This window comes from Argiope bruennichi, chromosome X1 (genome assembly GCF_947563725.1).
Source record: "Argiope bruennichi chromosome X1, qqArgBrue1.1, whole genome shotgun sequence".
Classification (NCBI taxonomy): Eukaryota; Metazoa; Arthropoda; class Arachnida; order Araneae; family Araneidae; genus Argiope; species Argiope bruennichi.
In genome coordinates, this window is record NC_079162.1 from 93,833,153 (window position 1) to 93,843,569 (window position 10,417).

General features: G+C 25.2%; 1 protein-coding gene across 1 annotated transcript in view; it reads right to left on the reverse strand.

Moving 5' to 3' along the window:
- The window catches only part of LOC129958989 (uncharacterized), a 325,187-nt gene extending 316,594 nt beyond the window's left edge, over window positions 1–8,593 (reverse strand). Inside the window, exon 1 of the mRNA XM_056071757.1 lies at window positions 8,549–8,593. The gene's annotated coding sequence lies outside the window, so the exon portion shown is untranslated. The remainder of the gene's footprint in view (window positions 1–8,548) is intronic.
- Between the last annotated feature and the right edge of the window lie 1,824 nt (window positions 8,594–10,417).

Sequence of the window (10,417 nt, forward strand, 5' to 3'; positions counted from 1 at the left end):
TTTAGTGAGTCAGAAACTTAGATGCTTCAGTTCTTTATCTCAGACAAAATTATGTGTCTCGATTTGTTACTTAATTATTAATTAACTAAATTAATTAATTAATCAAATTAAATTTATCTAATAAGCTAAATGAATCCCTTTTCTTATTCTAATTTCAAGTCTATAAATATTTTAATATAATATGACTAGAAAAAAATGGCCCTTTAAATGGTTAATTACCATTTGTATCATGTGTCTATTGTTAACAAAGCATTTTTTCTTTGCCTTATAAACATTTTTTTGGATCATCCTTCGTATATGTTGCCTGCTATATAATATTTTAATGGAATGGATCCAGATACGGCGTCAATCCTTTGTTCTCAAATAATTAGTTTCACAAAAATGTACCTCCCTCAGATATTTTAGCAAAAGAAACCATCAAAAATTAGCAAAACTGTTGTTAAAATTAATAATTACAGTTTAATTAATATTTTAAAATTTGCAGGTACTAAAGTTCAGAAGTATGTTTCGCATGTTATATAATATTTTAAACTTTACAACTTTCTAAATTGTTTTAAAGTAGTCTTCGCTTTTAACATCCAGAGACGCTATTCACTACAAGAATTAATTTGCTAATGCGTATCTGATGAAAGTACGCATGATACGATTCCTTCTATCAGAAAAATAATTAGTTCATAGGTTTGAACTAGGTACTGAAACGTATTCTGAGTTAATAAATTCATGAGACGGAACCACAAGTAGACGTACTTTTAAGAAGATTATTTTAAGGCCCGAAGAATTTGCTAATAAGATGGAAAGGGCACGAAATGGAAAGAAAGTTTTTAAAATCAGCATGTAATATGTTTAATTTTTAAATATCAGTGAATGTTGAGTCCTTGAAATGAAAGAAATTTCAGCTAATGAAATAGATTAAATTTTATTTGATTTAACTTTCGTAATTATCAAATGAGCTAATGCGGAAAATATTCAATTTTAGATGAATTCTAAGAAGGCAATAAGTATCTAGTTAAAATAATTAATTAGACAATAATAGTAAAATCATTTTACGGATTATTTTGAACAAGAAAATGAAATATTTATAACGTGATTTATTACTGAATAAAAAATTAATTCTTGCATTATTGCTCAAAAATAGAAATTTACTATTTGAATATATTCCCCTACTTAAAATAAAATGTGAAATGAAAATGTTTCACTCATTTTACAGGAATTTATAATATTCAATACCTTACATTTCGTTTAGCAGTGCAAAAAATTTTCATTTCTTTTCGTTGCTTATAGTTTTGTTTGTTCTTAGAAACGCGAATTGTGAAATATCTTTAAATATATTTGTATCCTTTGCTGTTTTTTAAATATGCTTTTATTTTTTGTATATATTTTACACAGATGAATGAATCACTTTAATATTATTTATTTTTATAAATGTTTTTCTTAGACGAGATTAGTAAAATGAGGCGAGGAAATATAAAAGTTATGTGACTAATCGGTTATTATAATTAATACTAGCCGATCAAAGCGATTAATCTATTTATCACATAGACCGTTTATTATTAATAATTACCGATTATTCTTTAATACTGGCCACGATTATTAGTAATAAAAACCGATTAAATACATTGAATAATTTGCTGATTAATTAAATATGAAAAAGTTCATTAAATTTATCCCTTCATTTTGCTGTCAAAACAATTTGGCTATTGATATTGTCTTAATTCTCTACAGCTCCATTTGAATTGCATTTTAAAAGTGAATATTTCATAATTTAATGAAGGTTATAATTGCAAAAACTGAGTTTAAGTGTACGTGTGAAAAATAAAAATTGGAAAAAGTAATTGTCTTTTGACTAGAATCAACTAGAGGCAATTTCACCTGAGAGACAATTCTTCTTTTATAGGGTGAAAGAGGGATTCTAACTTGACTTTGACTTAAATATAACTTTTACTTTAGCAAAAGATTGAAGGGGACGCAACAGATAAACATAAAAGTTCTCTTATCTATTTTTAAATCTATGGTTCCGTTGATAATCTTAGGAAACTTCTGAATTCGAAGATTCTGTATCCTGAGATTTCGACTTGGTAAAAGCGGAAACAGAAAAAATAATGAAGAAAAAGTAGTAGATGTATCTAGTATCTTCTGGGGGGGGATTTACGGATATGATGACTATTCCTTTACTTTTCAGCTGATAGGCTTTGTGATATAATCTTTAGAAATCAATACTTGCTTCTAGTTTATCTGCTTTCAGTTCGACGAAATTTGGCAGAAAATCATCAGTACTAGTTTACTACACTATCAGTACTAACTAATATAATTTAAAGCTCCTGATTAACTATCCAGATTTTAATATCCTCTAAATAAAATATATCCTATTTTTATTTATATCTTATTTAAATTTTTAAGATATCTCCTGAATAATAAAAGTCTAATTCTCAATTTTTATTTTCAAAAATTATTATCAATTACTATACTTAGAGACAACAGCGACTCGTCAGCTTAGAAATTAACAGTGCAGCAAAAATTCTTCTCAAATGACGGCAAAAAAGAAAAAAAAAAGATATTTTACCTATAAAACTTTTAATTTCGAAACATCTTATAAAGTTTGTTGCATTTCATATATATTAAATAAACATCATACGATATAATGTCCTTTCAATTTTGAAAAAAAAAATTACGTTAATTATGTTAATTAAATACGTTAAAATTACGTTAATTCAACAGAGGAAACCATCAGAGCCTCCCTCTCCATGCACACTTCCATTTCGCCCAGTCAGCTTGATAATGTCGTCTAAAATATGCAATAAATGACTTTTCGTGCAATAATGTCTTACAACTTCCATCATCTTTTATGTATAATAATTAATAATGATTGTTTTCTCATAAAGAGTTTTGTCTAAATAATGTTTCAGAAAATTACCCTCAAATCTTTATTCTCCAAAGAGTTTCTCTTTGATAGAGGAAAGATAAAGATATCTTCTCAAAGATATCTTTATTCCCCAAGTATTCTCTTTATTCTCCTAAAAAATGAATGTTTTATAACGCAGATATGTTTCTGTCAAAGCAATCGAACGGCCAAGGAAACATCCATTGAGAAAGACATTAAAAAATGGAAAAATGAAGGCAAACTGTGGATGGGAGTGAAAAAAATTATCAGAGCTCCAAGTCAGGTCTACTCTAATTACAGCTCGAGCGCCTACCTATTAATTGAAGAGGGGGGGGGGATTGCTTCTTCTTCCAAATCAAACAATCAGTTGTGTGTGCAGTGAGCTTTGATGAGCTGCACAATGAACCTGTATAGTTCATTACCTAACACTGCTCCTGCGCTTATCTTGCCTTTTTTGGGGGGGGGTCTTAATTTTACATTTTTATTTTCATTTTCGTTGAATATTAGGCTCCTAGAAGGGCAGCAAGAAAGCAAGCAGAGTCTAAGTCTCAAGATGTAAACGTAAGAAAATTTTATAATAATAGAAAATTTAACTTTTATAAATAAGCTCAGGAAGTGCAGTAGCTCAGCGGACCTAATGGAAGAAACATCTCTTTTAAAGTCAGTCAGGCAATAACTCATTGCAACTCCTTTCATTATTAATTTCAGTTGTAGACTCGAACTATTCTTAGTATTGAATAGCAAAATAATCAGGCGGTTTCGATTAATCGAAATGTTTCAGTTTGACATTTAAAAAAACACTCCGCAACAACTAGAGGATCTGGAATTGATGTTCACAAAATCCAGTTGTTTTCACTTAATTTGAAATTTAGAAATTAGAATTACTTTCAAATAGAATTTGTTAGTTTGAATATTTTTAATACAATTTTTCTTGCCCATTTTGACAATTGTATTATTTAAATCATAATGTTAGATTATTTAGAAAAAAGGCATCAAAGTGTCAAAGACCGAATGGTATTTATGCAAAATTTTGCAATTTTAGGATGCACCCTTTTAGAAAATAAAAGACAAAAGGGAGCGTTTTCGCCCTTGAAATCGTAATGATATTATGTATGTAGTAAACAAACTTACTCTCAAAGTCCGTTGATAGATAATGGAACTAAATATTCAGTAGATATATAAATGAACCATTTGCAATTCAAAATAACCCTTATTTTGCAGCTGTCATATATTTTAAAAACAAAACAGATCACAAATAATACTAGTATCCGAAATATAATATATTCATGCAACGCAAATAGAAGAAACTCCTGTACCATGAACTTTTTGCTACTTCAACAAATCGGTATTGATAAAAAATATCACGCATGTTTTGACAAATGTAAACGATGTTTGTCTTTCTTCCATTTCTGGCTGTTTTTTTCTCTTGGCTTTTTGAGGAAGTAGCATTGGTCTGTATAACTTTTAGATTTACTGATCGAAGTGTATTTTTCTTGTCAGCGTAGTCATGGCGATTCAATCATTGTCGCTACGCAGTTACTCGTATTTGATATGAAAATACATAATCGTCTCATATTTTTTTCTAACTTAGTGGCATAAATGTTTAGTTTCTGCACGTTTACTCTCTGTGCTTCGATAAAAATCGAAGGCAATAGAATAACTTTTCAATCGATTGGTTAATCACGCGATGAAGGGGCCGTCTCCAATGTTGCCTTTTTACAATAACACATCTTCCTCTAGTTCCTGTTGGGTAAATTGGGTTTCGGTAAATGAAAAGAAATAGCATTTGCAAGGTAGATATTTATTAAGACTACTTGAAAAAAATATAAGAAAATGTTAGTATCTTTGATTATTTCTTAAAAGAGCATTCGTAATTCATAATAAATGTATATTTTATTTTATATTTTGTTATCTACATATTTATCTTTTTTTTTTCATACCTATATAAAACCTATAAAAATTTTAATATCTGTATATAGGTATGAAAAAACGATAAATATGTAGATAACAAAATTGCCTCAGATAGACTCATGAGATATTAATGAATAAGCAAGTGGAATTGTGCAGTTTTTCAAAAATAATAATAACTTATAAGATATGCATGCTTTTTTAATCTGTTCAATTTCAGATTCCGCAAAATATCTCCATATTTCGAATATTTCTGGGAAATATCTCTATATTTTATATTTTAACAAGTAAATTAAAAACAAATGACATGAAGATCAATTTCTTAAATACTATATTTTAAAACGATATAGATTACAAAATCGCTTTATAAGCTAATGAAAGAATTTTCATTAAATTTGCTTTTTTACAACAGAGTAAATTTGGTTCGACGCCAAACTAATATCTCTGAAAGTAAACAACAAAATATGTATACTTTATGTATTTCAAATACAATATTTGAATTAAATAAATTAAAAGAAAATATTTTTATAATATGATAATGATAAGTAATGAGTTTAATGGAATTTATAGCTTTATTTTTTTTAATTTTCGAAAGGATTCAATAAAAATGTGAATACATTAAATTATTGAATATATATCATAAATTGCATCAATATGCATAGAAAGGATTACATAGTATATTCACTATTCAAATCGCTAAGATATAAACGGAAGATATGAAAAATCATTCTTCGGTAGACAGAAAATTGCGATTTATTTTGAGTATTATTACTGGATATTTCAATAGCCAGGCAATTCAGTTTTAATATCTGCATATACACAATTTTAAAAAAATGAGAAATATATAGATACCGAAACACAAAATAAAAATATGAAAATATAGAAATAATATAGAATGCAAATATGTTAAAATATAAAAAATGATCAAAAATACTAATATTTTCTTACATTAAATCATCCATATATTTTCTTTTTAAAACACATTTTTAAGCTGTATTTCGTTGTTTTGTTATTTATCTTGATAAAATTAATGAAACAAACTCATTTTTCCTTCTCTTCTGTATTTTAATTATAGTGATACTCCATACAGTTATGATTACAAACTAAATTCATAAAGTTATATAATTATTATTATGTGCAAATAAGTGTAAAGTTATAACAATGATAAAAACATTAACTGACTCTTTCATACCCAACTCATTTAAGTAATTTTTTAGTACTTTGTGTGGAAATATAAATTCACTTTGTTATCTCCTGTAAAGTTTTTCTCATTTCAAAACTCAGAAATGAATATTTCAATAACGTCGCTTTTTAATTAGAGTGTGATTTTAATAATTAAAAGAACTATAATAATAATTTAATTATAATAGAATAGGTAACTAATTAAAAGAATTATATAAAAATGCGAACTCTGAATTAACTTCCTTTTTTTGAATTCAAATAATTATAACTTTCAATAAATAAAAATACTTGCAATTAAATCATGATATTTTTCCGTTATTCTGTTAAGTCTGATGTAACGAACGCTTCATGCTTGAAAAAGACCTGTATCTTGCCAATGTCAAAATTAGTTGAAATTTTCATTTTTAAATATTTTCTGAAAACAAATTTCGCTCTTACTCTTTGAAAGAGTTTATCTTAAAAAATTTTGAAATTTTGAAATCTATTATACAAATATATAAAATTTAAAATAGATAGAATGTGTGTGATTGTAAGAAAATTTTCTTTATTTCTGAAGATTTAGAAGTAGAATTATTTAAAGATTTAGACATTGAAGATAAATTCAAAACATGAAGTAATTTTTAGAATTATTAGCAGAGCATTGCAAAACACTGAAATGTTAGCAAACATCCACAGCAAAACAAACAAAAATTATTTAGCACCCTGACTATACAGAAGACTTTCTGTATTTTATCATGTATAAGAACAGTTACAGACGTATCACTCTTAAGAGATATCAATAAAGGATTATTATAAATAATTATATCTAAATATTTAGGATAAAAATAATTTGGAATTTTAAATAACTAATTTAAATTATACTTCCAACTAAAATGACAGTTTTTAATATTCAAATTCTAAAAAAAATATTACAAAGTAACAAAAACAAATATTCATAAAAGTATAAATTTTCATGATATTTTTTTTCTGTATGAAATTAATAAACAAACGTATTATTTTATTTCATTAAAGTTTTCTAGATTTTTAAGCAATCACCCGAGTTAACCAAATATAAGTAACAATATATCTGTAATAATTATTTCGTGTAAAAAATAAATGGTAAAATCATTTGTAAATAAACAATAGTTTTTCATATTTAATAAAATTATATATAATTTGAAAAAAAAATGTGCTGAAGAAATATTTATTTAAAAAAGATTCAGGCATGAGCATATTAAATTTTCAAAAAAAAGCAGTGTATTTTTTCTATTACCTACAATTAAAATCAAATCAAATTTTCAAATCACATATAATCAATCAAATAAAAAAATACATTTAAAAAATAAATGCAGATTTTTTTTGTTATTCAAATAATAAAAAAAAAATTACAATATAATAAGAACAAATTTTAATGAAATTATCAAAATGCTCATTTTTTTTCTGTATAAAAATATTGAACTAGCAAGCGCATTATTTTATTTCATTAAAGCTTTCTAGATTTTTAAGCAGTCACCCGAGTTAACCTAATATAAGTAACAATACATCTGTAATAATTATTTCGTGTAAAAAATAGATGGTAAAATCCTTTTTAAATAAACAGTTTTTCATATTTAATAAAATTATATATAATTTGAAAAAAAAGTGTGCTGAAGAAATTTTTATTTAAAAATGATTCAGGCATGAACATATTAAATTTTCAAGGGAGAGTTATGCATTTTTTATCACCTATAATCAAAAGTCAATTCAAATTTTCAAATCACTTATAATCAACCAAATAAAAAAATAATATATTTATAAAATAAATGCAATTTTTTTGTATTATTCAAATAAAAGAAATATTACAATATAATAAAAAGAAATTTTAATAAAAGTATGAAAATTCCCATGGTGTTTTTATTTCAATATAAAATTATTGAAAAAGTAAACGAAAAAGTAAAGTAAATCATTTGCAACTAAGAAATTATTTTTCTTTCATATTTAGTAATATTAAATAAATTAAATTAAAATTTAATAAAATTAATTAAAATATAATTTTATATAAATTAATTAACATAAAATATAATATAAGTAAAAAAGATTCAGGTAGAGCGTATTAAATTTTTAAATTTTCAAAGGATAGTTTGGCATTTTTATATCAACTGTAATAAAAAAGAGAAAGAGCGAGTAAAAGTTAATATTAAAATATTATTTCTAATAAAAGCTTATAATAAAAGAAAATTAAAATCCAGTTAAATAAAATTATTTAAATAATTAATGAACTAATGTTTTCAGTGCACTCGAGATTTCCAAAACACCAATGATATCAATAAAAGTACCGGGAGAAAGAAGCATAGAAAAAAAAAAAAAAGGGAAAGGGGGGAGGGACAAGAATAACATAAATCATAAGGAATACGTCCTGGGGATTTTCTCCAGGCAGGGATTGGAGGCCGACGTGACCCGAAAATCCCGCGAAGTTGAATATCTCCGAAAAATTAATATACGTACAGATAAAATCCATGCCATTAAATACATTTACAAGCAGACAAATTCATATACAAAAAACATCCCTCATTAAATAATGATCTGTGCAATGCAATACAAAAAAACAAACACAAAACGTACCCCATATTGCAGAAGACACAAACTCCACACAAAGTAGAACTTGCCCATTAAACGAACCTTGGAATAGTATTTCGAAAATAAGACAGTTTAAATAAACAACGCGCTTATATATAACAACGCCCTCTATAGCGACCAATCACATTCTCATTGCGCATCTCCGTCACATATTCTCACGCCCTCTTTTTTTAATTAATAGGGAAATGAAAAAGCGCCGAATGAGATGTAAACATCCTCACCAAAAGTATAAAAAAAAAAGATCCTGAGAGCAAACTGTCAGAAAAGAAACAGCTTGTTGAAAGTTCATAAGAACCTGTTTTCATAAACCCCTCAATGCTATAAATTTTTTTTTCTGCAGAAATTCCTTGACGAATAAGCTCTTCGTAAGTTTAACTGTTGCTTCGACATAAGTGTCTTAGTTACTATAGAATTTTTAAATGTCTGTTCAATTGAAAAAAAAAACATAATTTATGAAATTAGGTTTGAATGAAAATTACATAATTTATCGACAATTTTCAAAAGTGTGTTTTACGATGTATGTTTTCTGTATATGTACTAATTTTTTGAAAGGCCTTCAATTTTACGGGATTTTCCAATAAGAGGTTTTAATTATTAACAGTAAATCTATTTCCACATTGAAAAAAAATCCCTGATTTGAATCCCTGCCTGGAAGAGAAAAAAAAAATCTCGAGGTAGGATTCCTTTTAATTTAGGTTGTCGTAGTTTCTTTTCCTTTTTTCGTTTTTTCTTATAAAGGCATTTCTATTTATATAATTTACATTTCAATCCTCTTTAAATTATTCCTTTCATATATGGTAATTAATTCATAAAATAAGATATATCTTACATTTTGGAAATAAAGTAAGAATTTTTGTAAAGGCAGAAAATTTAATTATCGGAAAAAAAATTTAATTAATTAATCTAATTTCAAATTTGATTTTAATATCAATTTTCCATATATTCGTGCACTCATTTATGAAAATTTATTGTCATTCAAAAAATAAAATAATTATTTAATAAGTTAATGAGGAATAAAAATTATTAGATATTTAGTCATAAAGGAGCACATTTTACCTTTAGTACTCTTTATTAGATGTTTTCTATAATATCTATCTAATAAAATTTAAATTTACTAACCAATACCTTAATTTTTAATATTTGCCATTAAAATTTTTTAAAAGAACGTTTACATGTTTCTCATGAATATATAAGGACATAGAAAAAGAAATTAGATCACATACCATGCAGAAGAAAGAAATTTCTAAAAATGCCTCTAAAACCTTCCTATTCATAATAATAATATATATTGATGTTGGTAATACTAAATACAATTTAAAATTGAGTTTATTTACTTTTTAAATTTATAATTAAAAATATGTAAATATGTACAGCATTATTTAAGTATTTTATAATAAATACATATATGCAATATTATCTAACAATTAATTTTATAATTTTTAACTATTTAAAATTAGATATAAATTAAGAATTCATTTATATCTAATTATATAATTTATATATAATTCAATCATATCTATAAGAAATTAGAAGAGATTCATTTTATATAAAATGCATAAATTTATACATTTCACTTCTCGCAATTTTGCACAATCAAAAATAAACACATAAAAGGCAATTAAACAAATATCAATCATCAAATCATGAAGACCATTATGATTAAAATTATCAAGATAGTTATCTCTAATAATATTTCAATAACTAAAATAACACTGGACGATTATAAATTCTTTAATTTTTATTATTTTCATGATTTAAATAAATAGACAAGATAGTTAATGAAATTATGATTTAAATATTACTTCTTAGTGGATTCTTAAATATTTTTTCTTAGTAGTGAAACTTATATTTCGA